Genomic DNA, 13,601 nt, shown 5'->3' with positions numbered 1-13,601 from the left:
GAACATCTAATGCCAAATGTCTCTCTGCTGCTGGAAGATATGCTAAACTCCCCAAACTCTCTGCCCGGCGACTCAAAACATCGGCCACCACATTGGCCTTCCCCGGATGGTACATAATAGTGATATCATAGTCGTTAAGAAGCTCCAACCATCTCCGTTGATGCAAATTAAGATCCATCTGCTTTAACAGATACTGCAGACTCCGGTGATCAGTATAAATCTCACAATGAACCCCATACAAATAATGACGCCAAATCTTCAAGGCGTGAATAATGGCTGCTAAATCAAGATCATGGACAGGATAGTTCTTCTCATGGGTCTTCAACTGGCACGAGGCATAGGCAATCACCCTACCTTCCTGCATCAAAACATAACTAATGCCTATCCTCGAGGCATCATAATACACGGTGTAAGAACCTGAAGCTGATGGCAGAACTAACACTGGAGCTGTGGTCAAAGAAGTCTTGAGCTTCTAAAAGCTCTCCTCACATTCATCCGACCACTTGAATGGAGCCCCCTTTTGGGTTAATTTTGTCAAGGGCGATGCAATAGATGAAAATCCCTCCACAAAGCAACGGTAGTAACCCGCTAAACCAAGAAAGCTCCTAATATCTGTGGCTGAGGATGGTCCGAGCCAACTCTGCACCGCCTCTATCTTCTTCGGATCCACCTAAATACCCTCACTGGACACCACGTGCCCTAAGAATGCTACTGAACTGAGCCAGAACTCGCATTTGGAGAACTTTGCATAAAGCTTCACCTCCCTCAATCTCTGTAATACAATCTTTTAATACTGAGTGTGCTCCTCCTGGCTAGGCACAGATGGTGCCTGAGCTGGTGCATCAATAATTGGAACTTGGTCCTGATCTGGGACAACCTGTGGATCTGTAGGTACTGCCCCAATTGTTATACGGGCTGCACCTCTGACCCTACCACGGCCTCTACCGTGGCCTCGGCCTCTCGCGGCCCTGGCTGGTAGTACTGGTAGCTGGCCCTCCTGACCGGTAGCACGAGTCCTCACCATCTGTGAGAGAATGAAATAACAGATGTTTAGTTACTAGAATCAAAAGATTCGCACGACAAGAATTCAAGAATATGGAGTTTCCTAAAGGTTCTGCAGCCTCCTGAAGATAAGTACAGATGTCTCCGTACCGATCCGCAAGACTCTACTAAACCCGCTCATGACTCGTGAGACCTATGTAACCTAGGCTCTGATACCAATCTGTCACGATCCAAAACTAACCCCTGTCGTAATGGCGCCTATCGTGGAACTAGGCAAGCCGACTCATTTCCAAAACAAACCGATATTTTCATTTTTAAAGACAATTTCAAGGTTATTTAACAAAAAATCTCTATTTAAAGAGTTCCAATTAAAGAAAACCAGAAGTGCGAAAAAGAAAAGCCCGACATCGGGGTGTCACTAGTCATGAGCATATACTACAATCTGTCAAACAATATCAAGGCTAACTCAGCCCAGAAAATAGCTAAATACAACTAGAGGAAGATAAGAGGGAGAAGAGCAGGGGCTGCGATCGCCAAACAGCTACCTTGCTATCTCCAAGAAAATCTGCAACCAGAATACTTAGTAACCGCTACCATGTCCAGCTACACCTGAATCTGCACACAAGGTGCAGGGAGTAACATGAGTATGCCAACTCAGTAAGTAACAATAATAAATAAAGATTGAGCAGTAGTGACGAGCAATAAAGCATATAACGCTCATATCAAGAAATCTCAGTAAAATACCACATGCTTTTAAAAATCAGGATTTGAATCAAACATCTTGTTTAAACCCAGTTCCAATAAAAATCATTTAAAGACATTTTTCCAACAATTTTTCAAACAAAGGCTCAATGCAAAGGTGAGCAAAAATGATAAAATCATAAACAACCCCTCGGGCAAAACATCACTCATATACAGCCCCTCGGGCAAACCTCACAGTCACTCGTGCCACTCGGGCATACCTCATAATCACTCTTGCCACTCGGACACACCTCACAATCGCTCATGCCTCCAGTTACTCAGTACTCGGCACTCGGCACTCACACTCAGTAGGTACCTGCGCTCACTGGGGGGTGTGTACAGACTCCGGAGGGGCTCCTTCGGCCCAAGCGCTATAATCTGCACGGACAACTCACGTGCCAAAATAATAAAGTATGCTGCAGGCGGGCACCCCCGATCCACACTCATACTCACAATTCAGGCCCTCAGCCTCACTCAATCATAAATATGCTGCAGGCGGGCAGCCCCAATCCACACTTATCCTCACAAATCAGTCCCTCGGCCTCACTCAGTCATAAACCTCTCAAGCCTCTCGGGCATTTCAATAAAATAGGGCATTCGGCCCAAAACATTTATATGCATCAAAATAGAGTCATAAAACTGAGTTATACGGTAAATAAGTATAAACATGACTGAGTATAGATTTTCAATCGAAAATAATGAGAGGATGGTAAGAAATAGCCCTTAAGGGTCCAAACAGCTTTGGCGCAAGGCCCAAACATGGCATTCAGCCCAATTTACAAAAACTCTTTCTAAAACATATAAGTATCATATAGTTTCAACAAAATATATAACTTTACAGTTGCTACGGGATGGACCAAGTCACAAATCCCCAATAGTGCATGCCCACACGCCCGTCACCTAGCATGTGCGTCACTTCAAAACAATAGAATGATACGAAATTCGGGATTTCATACCCTCAGGACTAGATTTACAATCGTTACTTACCTCAAACAGGTCAAATCTCTAACCCGCAATGATCTTGCCTCTGGACTCGGCCTCCAAATGCTCCGAATCTATTCACAATCAGTACAATACCATCAATACGCGCTAATGGGATGAATTCCACAAGAAAAACTACAAAATTAGACCAAAACTCGAAATTGGCTCAAACCCGGCCCCGGGCCCACATCTCGAAATCCGACAAAATTTACAAAACTAGAAAGCTCATTCACTCACAAGTCTAACCATACCAAATTCATCAAAATCCGACATCAACTCAACCCTCAAATCTACAAATCTTATTTCCAAATTTTTAAGTTCCAATCTCCGATTTACACCTCAAAATCATGTAATCTAGTCGGATTATTCGATGATAATTCAATATTATGGAGTAGAAATGATCACAAGGGGGCTTACCTCAAGTTTTCCTTGAAAATATATCAAAAATCGCCTCTCCTCAAGCTCCAATTTGTCAAAAATGGCAAATGGGACGAAGTCCCTGTTTTTATAATTCTGCCCAGACAACCTCGGTTCTGCCTCGATCTTGGCCTTCGATCTTGGCCTTCAATTGAGGTCCTCGATCCTGGCCCTCGATCCTAGGCCTTTGATCGTGGCCCTCGACTCTGGGCTCGATCATGGCTTCGATCGTGGTCCTCGACTCTGGGCTTGATCATGACTTCGATCATGGCCCTTGACCCTGGGTTTGATCTGGGATCGATTTCTGGGCTCGAATCTGGCAGAAGAATTTCCAACAGAAGGAAATTGCAGCAGCTATTGTAGTTCAATTTTTGATCCGTTAACCATCCGAAACTCACCCGAGGCCCTCGGGACCTCAACCAAATATACCAACAAGTCCTAAAACATCATACGAACTTAGTCGAATCCTCAAATCACCTCAAACAATGCTAAAGCCATGAATTACGCCCCAATTCAAGCCTAATGAACTTTAAAATTTCTAATTTCTACAAACAACTCCGGAACCTATCAAATCACGTCCAATTGACCTCAAATTTTGCACACAAGTCCTAAATGACATAACAGAGGTATTTCAATTTTTAGAATCGGATTCCGAGCCCGATATCGAAAATTCAACCCCCTGGTCAAACTTCTCAAAAATAAAACTTTCGGCATTTCAAGCCTAATTCCTCTACGGACTTCCAAATAATATTCCGGACACGCTCCTAAGACCAAAATTACCATACAGAGCTATTGTAATCATCAAAATTCAAATCGGAGGTCGTTTACACATTGGTCCATATCGTGTCTACTTTTCTAACTTAAAATTTTCAATTATGAGACTAAGTGTCTCATTTCACTCCGAGTTCCTTCCGGACTCGAACCAACTAACCCGATATAACATAATATAGCTGAATAATACAAAAAAGAAGTATAAATGGGGAAAAAGGGGTTATAACTCTCGAAACGAACGGCCGGGTCGTTACAATATATTAGATTTAACATCAAATTCATGGGAATTTAAGGGAAAAATTTGGAGATTTTTTCAAAGTTTTGAAAAATAAAAATTTGGGATTTGAGAGTCAAATTGGACTCAGATTTGGAAACTAAATACATATATGGACTCGCGGGGCTATGTATAGTCAAAACTTACCCTTGGACCCGGTTTTGACCGGACGGGTTCGAGGTTGACATTTGTTGACCTTTTAGAAATTGTATAAAGATCATAACTTTGTTAATTGAAATTGTTTTCTCTTCCATTGTTTGATGAATTTAAGTCTTCTTTGGATAGATTGAGCCGAGCATATGTGAATTTGTAAAGGAAAAAGCTAATTTGAGTACCGAAATGAGGTAAGTATCTTGTCTAACTTTGTATGAGAGAAACTACCCCTTAGGATTCGGGTTAATTGTGCTATTTGTGTTATGTGAAAGCCGTGTACGCAAGGTGACGAGTGGGTACCCGGGCTATATGTGGTATTTGACCGGTGTAGGTTATCTAGACTCTTTCCATGACTTTAATTGAATTGTCATGACGTGTTATATCTCCCATTGTTAATCTACTCTTACGTGCTTTTTTTGACGTTGTTAGCACTTATTGTACCTCTTACTTGTTATTTTGACATTATATGCTTTAGTTGAAGTTATTGCCTTTCTTATTGTCTTGTGACCTCTTAATTGTTGAGTCCCTTCCATGACTCCGTGTTTATCTGCCACTTTCCTTAATTGTTGTACTTGCACACCTTAGTTGTCATGTGCTTCACTTGTCCTATTGCTTTTGTAATACTCGTTGCATTCCTTAATTGTTTTAAAAGGCGTTTCTGGGGCGAGCCCCGGGGCGAGACGTACCAAAAATGCCCCGGGGCGATGGTGTGGGGCAAAAGTCTCAAGAGGCATACGCCCCGCAATTTGGGGCGTACGCTCGGGCGTTCGGGGCGTACACCCGGGCGTTCGGGGTGTACACCCGGGCGTTCGGGGTGCGTTTTTTCAGTAAGGACTAAGGAGTAAGCCCCAGAGACCTTTTCAAATTAAAATAAAATTTGTTGAATTAGTCCTTCATATAATACCCAAATTCTCAAAAGTCAGTTTGGTAATTACTCAAAAGGTTTAAAAAGGAACTCAAAAGTATTAAATTTAAAAGTAAAGACCTTTTTTTATTGATTTAAGCCCTAATTCATGATTTTTTCAATTTTTTATCTTGTCCGCTAGTCTGCTAATATCTCCCAAAAGCAACAAATATTTAATTTTTTTTACAAATATAAAGAAAATTACATTTTTCTTCATAGCAGCAAATTCAAAGTTCAAATTGCAGGTTAATCATCCTTTTTGTTCCTCCATATAGAAAACTTTATTGTTTTGGACTCAAATTACTTGTGCTTATAAGTAACGTATAATAGATTATTTTGATTAGTTTTTTGTGGGGATGGAGCACACATATATATAGTTTTCTTCAATTTTTATGCAATTTTACCTGTTTATAAATATTAACTGTCATTATATTATTTTATAAAATATTAAAAATTAAATACCTATGGGGCTTACGCCTCGCGTCTCGGGGCTTACGCCCCGCTGAGACATATATTAAAACACTGTTGATTATTATGTGGTTCCTTTATTGCCTTGTACTTATACCCTTTGATTGTAGAAAATCTTATAAATTGAGTTATTGAATTGTTGCTGTTGATTTAAGTTGTTTGTGGATCAGATTGCACGCGGCAATAATTGTGATATGGTAGAATAAGGGAGGATTTGATATTGATATGATGGGATCGGGTTGCGAACCGCAACAGATTATATATGTGATATTTATGGTGGAATAAGGAAGGATTATAATATTGATAATTGATAATACTGTGGGATCGGGTTGCGCGCCGTAACGGATTTTATATGTGATTCTTGATATTGACATGGTGAAATTAGGGAGGATAGTGTATGTACGGCGGGATCGAATTGTGCGCCGCAACAGATTGTGTGTATTGTACTTGTCATTGTGGTTATGTTTTGTGTGAGTCGTGCATCCTGCGTGAACCGTTGTATTACTTCAATGTATCAAATCTGTGCTCCCGTGGGTACTTGGTGAATTGATTTTCAAGATGAATTTACTATGCGGAGTTACTATCTCATACCTTGTTGAGTTGTTGATAACATAACAGTTTTAAATGAAAGAATTTGGAGCATGCTTTCCTTATGTGACTCTTAAGTTAAAAATCATCATTTCATTTGGTACTTTACTATTCTTAATAGTTGTCATATTTTACTTTAATTGATTTCTCAACTTAAACTTCTTACTCAGTCTGATGTCTGTACTTTACTTAAAAATCGTTATTATGTTTTAATTCAACAAATTCTATATTTAATTCAGTAGCTTATCCGATGCTTTATTTTATTTTATTCAAAAAATGTTATTTCCTTCACCCAAATAATTTTTAAAATAAACTCATTTTCTCATTGATTTCCTATTTTATTCAAAACTGTTATTATGCTTTATTGTATATAAATAGGTCCCTCGAACATTTCTATTAGCATTTGACACGGATATTATGTACGTGGTAGTACATGGATTTTGCCGTGCGAAAGTGATTTGGAAAATGTGGGCACAAAGTTCCATATGTGTGAGGTTTGGAAGTTGTGACTTATGATTTGAGATTTTGAGGAGTGGTACTTTGGGTAATTCTTGTTCTAGTTCATGCATTAGGAATGATTTAATTGATTGAGTTGTCATCGGTTTCCCTTACTTGAATTCATTCATATTTCATTTGTACCCCGACTAGGTTGTTGCTTAATTACTTGGTTGTATCTCTTTGCCATTCGTGCTCCCACTATTTTCACTGTTGATTGTAATATGCGATACTTCTGCTATTGGCCTTACATTGATGTTCTTTCCTTGGTTAGCTTTATGTTATATCCTGCGCAGGTTTTCATGTCTGGTAGGTATCTTGACCTGGCCTCGTCACTACTCTACCGAGGATAGGCTTGATACTTACTGGGTACCGTTGTGGTGTACTCGTGCTATATTTTTGCACATTTTTGTGCAGATCCAGGTACTTTAGATCGAGTTGGTTTTGAGACTGATGTCTGCGCTGCTGGAGACTTCAAGGTATACCTGCTCGACGTTCGCAGGTCCCGAAGTCACCTTATGTTGAATTCCATTGTTTCCTATTATTTCGGATCAGTTATGTATTCATTATATATAGTTACTATTAGAAAGGCTTATGACTTATACTACCGCTCTTGGGGTTATATAACTGACATTTGTTCAGCTACGTTGTTTTAGGTATTATTTAATGTATTGCAAATAAGATTTGTTAAATTTTATTATTTATCAGCATATGTTAGGCTTACCTAGTCTTAAGGACTAGATGCCATCACGACATCCTACGGTGGGAATTGGGGTCGTGATAGGTGATTCCTAAACGTGTCACGTAGATACACTATTTGATATACCCCATATCAAACTGAAAAATCAGTAAAAAGCGTTAACGCATTATCCTTAGTAATGAACATTGTCTCATCACGAGAATGGATCAAAATTTTATTTGACAATGTTGAACCGTCACTAACGACTTTGTTTGATCTCGCTGAACCTAGATCTTGGGATCTCCAGTCTTCTAAGTAGAGTTACCGTCACAATGACTTGTCCTCGGCCATAGTTCCATTTCCCTCGATGATCTTTCAAATACCTCTCTAATTAGGCCTTTTTAAATAGATCCGACACCTCAGCACTTGACTTCATATAGTCAATTATGATAATTCTCCTTGAGAGTAGTTGTCTAACGATTTTATGCCTTCGGCGTATATGACGAGATTTTCCGTTACACATTATGCTCCTAGCCCTTTCCATTTCCGCTTGACTATCATAATGTATGCCTATATGTGTCAACAATTTGGGCCAAAATGGAATATTTTTAAGAAATTCTGGAGCCATTCTGTTTATTCACCGATATTGTCTAAGGCTATAAACTCAGCCTCCATTGTACAACGTGCAATGCACGTTTATTTGGATAATTTTCAAGACACCACACCTCCAACGCATGTAAAAATATATCCACTTGTGGATTTATAAACAGTTAAATCGGTAATCTAATTTGCATCAGTATACATTACCGCGGGATATTTATTATAGTGCACATCATAATTTTGAGTATATTTCAAATATCTCAAGACTCATTTCATTGTCATGACAGTTCAATGTGAACTTCCTTATGTTGTAGACTAATACGTCTAGACTTTCTATTGTATATCAGATTATTGACTACACTTAATGTAGCAATATTATATTAAAACAACAGCTGGAATAATTGGCATCAGTTGTAGTCACAACCTTTTAATATATAACACATTTCGCAACCACTCCGCCATTTACTAGCATTTGTATGCTATTTATTCATATATTTATATGATATGCAAATTATAGCACCTTCATTCATGAAATAAATCAAACTTGGATTTTGGTCATGTTCATTGGTTGGTTCACCTCATTATAGACCAACGTATTAATACATTTGGCCATGTCTATACAATAACATATAGACGCATCTTTTCATGAAAAGTCACAACCTTCTAAGTGACACTCTTTCATAAAAGAACTAAACAAGAAAGAACACAACCTTTCTAGAAAGGCACGTGAAAAACTTTGGAATTGGTTGTTTCATCACTAGTCATCATTAAGATTAAACAAGTAATGAATTCACCGACTACCATATCAATATCCACTAAGAATTTGTAAGGTCCAAAAAATCTTATCGTCTAGTTCTTCTGAATAATGTAGACATTACGTCTAACGTTGGCTTTTGTCATGCATAAGCGAAACGCCCCCGCATTTCAAATGTTTGTCAGGAACCACAAACTCTTCAGGTTGTTTCATGTAAATTTTTTCCTCCAAATCTTCATTTAAGAAAGATGTTTTCACATCTATTTGATTGATTTCAAGAGCATATATCGTGACTAATGCTATTAATATCCGAATAGATATAATCCTCATTACCGGCAAGTATGTGTCAAAGTAATCAAGACTTTCTTGTCGTCTAAACTATTTGATAATTAATCTTGTCTTATATTTGTCAATAGTACTATTAACTTTTATTTTTCTTTTGAAAATCCACTTAGAACCCAAAGGTTTATTTTCTGGAGGAAGATCAACCAATTCTCAAGTATGATTACATATTATGGATTCTATCTTACTATTGACTGCTTCTTTCCGAGGAAGACATAACTTCTTTAAAAGTTCGAAGCTCATTTTCCAACAAGAATGTCAGAAAATCTGGTCCAAAGAAAGTAGTTGTCCTTTGACGTTTACTACGTCTTGGATTTTCCTCATTAAACGTACTTTTCTTTATCTCATTCCGAGGTCGCTTAGATTTTTTACTAGATTAATCACATTCTTTTTTATATGGATAAATATTCTCAAAGAATTCAGCATTATCTGATTCGATTATCGTATCAATATGAATGTCGGGATTTTCTGATTTATGAACCAGAAAACGATATGCCTTACTATTTATTGCATATCCTATAAAAATACAATCAATGATTTTTGGTCCGATCTTTATCATTTTGGGTTTAGGTACTTATACTTTAGCTAAGCACCCCCACACATTAAAATATTTTAAGTTGGCCTTTCTTTCTTTTCATTTTTCATATGGAATGGATTGCGTTTTACTACGGGGAACTCGATTTAGTATTCGGTTAGATGCAAGAATATCTCCCCCCCCCCCCCCACAAGTTTTGTGATAAACTAGAACTTATCAACAAGGCATTCATCTTCTCCACCCTTATTACTTTGTAGATCCAAGCATATGAACTGTTATTTGTGTCACGACAGAGTCAGAATTAATAAATGATAAAGTTTTTAATCTTCAAACCGATCTAACACAACCAAAATTAATAAACGGCAAAATTTTTAATCTTCAAACCGAGTAATATCTGACACAATCAAATTTAATAATCGGTGAAGTTTTTAATCTTCACACCGTGTTATAAATTGGAGTAGAAAATCACTAAGATTCTAGTCTTTCAAAAAGAGTAGAAAGTCACTTAGACTTTAATCTCCCACAAATGAGTAGAAAGTCACACAGACTTTAATCTCAACGAACTAGTAGGAGATTACGTGGATTTTAATCTCGAAGCAGGAGTAGAAAATTACGAAGATTTTAGTCTCCTATATGTGAGTAGAAAATCGCGAGGATTTTAACTCCAAATAGGGGTAGAAAACCACAAGTATTTTGGTTTTCTTTTCAAATGGCCAACTACACCAATGTAACCCCAACCATTTCAACAGTTTGATATATGATTGTTATCAAACTAACACATGTATATTAATATTAATACATATAAACTTTTCATCTACATGATCTCAAAATAATTTTTAAGCATCAATGTAAGCCTAATACATACTTACAACCTTGAAAATATTTTTTTCACATAATTTTAAGTATGCTACCAAAGTTATAACTCCGAGTAATGGCCTGTCACAATAAATTCTCTGCCAGATTTTGTTGCCTTTCCTTATATATATATATATATATATATTAGGAATTTTCTAAGCTTCCTGGGGTGTTGTATTTATTTTCAAAAGATAGGAGGGGATGTGAGCCTTACCTCCAAGGATTATAACACATTGATATACATCCAACAGAAGTTGTTACAAAGTTGTTATATTAGTTTGCGCCTCTGTTAAAGTACAAGACATTTACTACTTAGCTAACAAAAAAATTTGCTTTGTCATACTTAAGCCTAACAGTAGGCATCTGGTGTTTGTCAAGCACAAAAGAACCTTTAGTTACTTTTGGGAGTTGTTGGAAAGAAAGGTATACTTTGGCTTCAGAGTTAGTAGTCGCCAATTTTGCTAGAGAATCTGCTACTTCATTTGTCTCCCTGAAGCAATGCACAGGGCTAATATTAGCCTGGTTCATTATATGTGAAGTATCCTTTATGATCTTCTTCAACCTATAGTTGTTGGTATCACCCTCCTTGAGCATATTCACCACCAGCATTGAGTCCAATTTAATTGTGAAGTATGAGAACCCATTTTGTACACACCAATTAATGCCAAACATAGCATCTTGAGCCTCTGCCATGTTATTGCTGCTGCATTTTGAAGGAATTGAGAAGGCCACAATGAGATTTCCTTGTTCGTTTCTCACTACTCCTCCCAATCCCGCTTTTCCATTACCATGAATAAAGCTTCCATCGGTGTTTACTTTAATGGCTCCCTGTTTAGGTTTATTCCTGCATACTGAGATAGCCTTAGGAATAGGTTGAAGTGTCATCATGTTGTCACAAAAGTTGATCCAAGGCAATGTTAGCTTGCATTTTGGGAAAGCTCTATTGATTGCAGCTTGAGTATTCCAGTAAATCTGTTGCTTCATCTTGTAGTAGTTAAACCTCTTTTTATCACCATATTTGCAAGAACATCTGCTCTTCCATGTCTCCCAACATATTACACGACTCTGTTGTATTGCCCGAGACTGTTTTGAAATCACTTGCCCGTTATGGAATTCTCTACTGATGTGTCTCTTATGTTTTCCCCGACTTGAACAGGGTCAATGCCTGAAATATCAATATTGTCGCGGTCTAATTCAATTCCTACTGGACAGGAACTGCTTGTGAAGACTTTCAGCCAACTAGAACTCCAGTTCCAAGTCGGCTTCATACACAAACATCGCACAGAGTATATCTCCAGCAAGTGCGTACAAGATTCTTTGAGAATCAAATCAAGAGGAACATATACGTTTGTATGTTAAATCGAGTCATGAAAATAGAACCCGGATTTGTTGCCGCTTTCTTCTTGAATTTCTGTTTGTATCATCGGATCAAAACAAATTCACCGGAGAAATGAAAAACATGTTGGAAAATCATGAAGCTATGCCACGGCCATGACTTCCATTTAAAATTCCATTGGCTTGATCACACCACTTGATGGCGCTCATGCTTAGCAAAACTAACACTAGTTGACTTCTAATTGCAAGAAACTTTTATTAATTCCTTCCACGATAGAACGGAATAACATTCTGTGATAGCGGCACTACAAATCATAGAACTTCAGCGAACTCAACAAACAGGGCAAATCACATTTGACACTTATGTTTATTTGGAAAATAATGCAACAATGTAAAAAGAGGGGAGACGTTTTCAGATTTTTTATGGATGAAAAATGAGGCCAAGCCTTTAAATTTACAGATAATGAAAGGGTGTGATGAAGAGGTGCAATCCAAGAGGTGCCTCTTCCATTTCCCATTCACACACTATAAAGAAAAACCCAACAATTTGTTTGAAGAATTGTCGCGCTTCAATGAGATGGTACCTGCTAGTAAATCGTCCATGGAGTTGCCCGAGAGAATGGAGGTCGATGGAGAATGTATGATTGATGGTTGTGTGATTTGTGCTGACAAACTAGGGGAAGGGAGGGAGATTTTGTGTATGCCTTGCACACATATGTTTCATGGCGATTGCATTACGCAATGGTTAGAGAATGCTCACTGTTGTCCTATTTGCTGTTGTGAGATGCCAACTGATGAATTAGACTCCTCCTAGCTTAGCTACCTTCATTTGTTGGATCGTCTTCAAATAGTTGTGGGGACGTGCTCACATCTGATTAGCTAATAGTTAATCAAGGCGGTGATCAGAAGCTGATCCGAGAGGATGATCAGCCACACTGGAACTGAGACACGTCTAGACTCCTACGAGAGGCAGCAATAGGGAATTTTCCGCAATGGGCTGGACATGTACAATAGTTGATTTGAACTATTTGAAATTTCCAAGCTCACTCTTTGATGCTTTTTTACATTGATATTTTATGTTATAAATTCATTATTCTTGTTACAAAATTACAAACTCTTCTAATTGATGTAAAGACCTTATTATGCTAAAATTATTTTGGGCCTAAAAGTCCCCTGCATTGGCATGAACCTGCCCAACAATATCTGTCAATATTTGGTAGCACAAGTCATTTCTTCGAGTTTTATAGTAAGTATAATTGAAACACCACTCGAGAATTTCAAGTCAATGGATTTCCAGAAAATATTACAGTATCAGCCAAGACTTTCAGCACCAAAATTAATCATACAAGAGAAGCAGAAAACTTAATTGTCAATTCATTATTCATTATCTGTTCTATTGTTTGCAAATCGTTAGTAAGTGTTATTGATGTAGCTGATTGGTTTTGTAGTTGTAATGTAAGTATTTCGAAACAAAATTAACAAACTGATCCAAAGCATTTATTTTGTCGATTGAAGATGAAAATATTGAATTGCATTGAATATCTGATTAGGCTTAAATTGACAAGAAATCTTTGCTAACATTCATTCGCGAATCATGTACGTAGGAAAGGCTAATGCATAGAAACCAGACGAATATATTTTTATCAGAATTTGATGACTACAACTTTACTCTTGCGAAGAAGAACAAACGAAAAGGAAAGACAAATT

The sequence above is a fragment of the Nicotiana tabacum genome, chromosome 19 (assembly GCF_000715075.1).
Source record: "Nicotiana tabacum cultivar K326 chromosome 19, ASM71507v2, whole genome shotgun sequence".
NCBI classification, from domain to species: Eukaryota; Viridiplantae; Streptophyta; class Magnoliopsida; order Solanales; family Solanaceae; genus Nicotiana; species Nicotiana tabacum.
Note: the sequence above shows the minus strand (reverse complement) of the source record.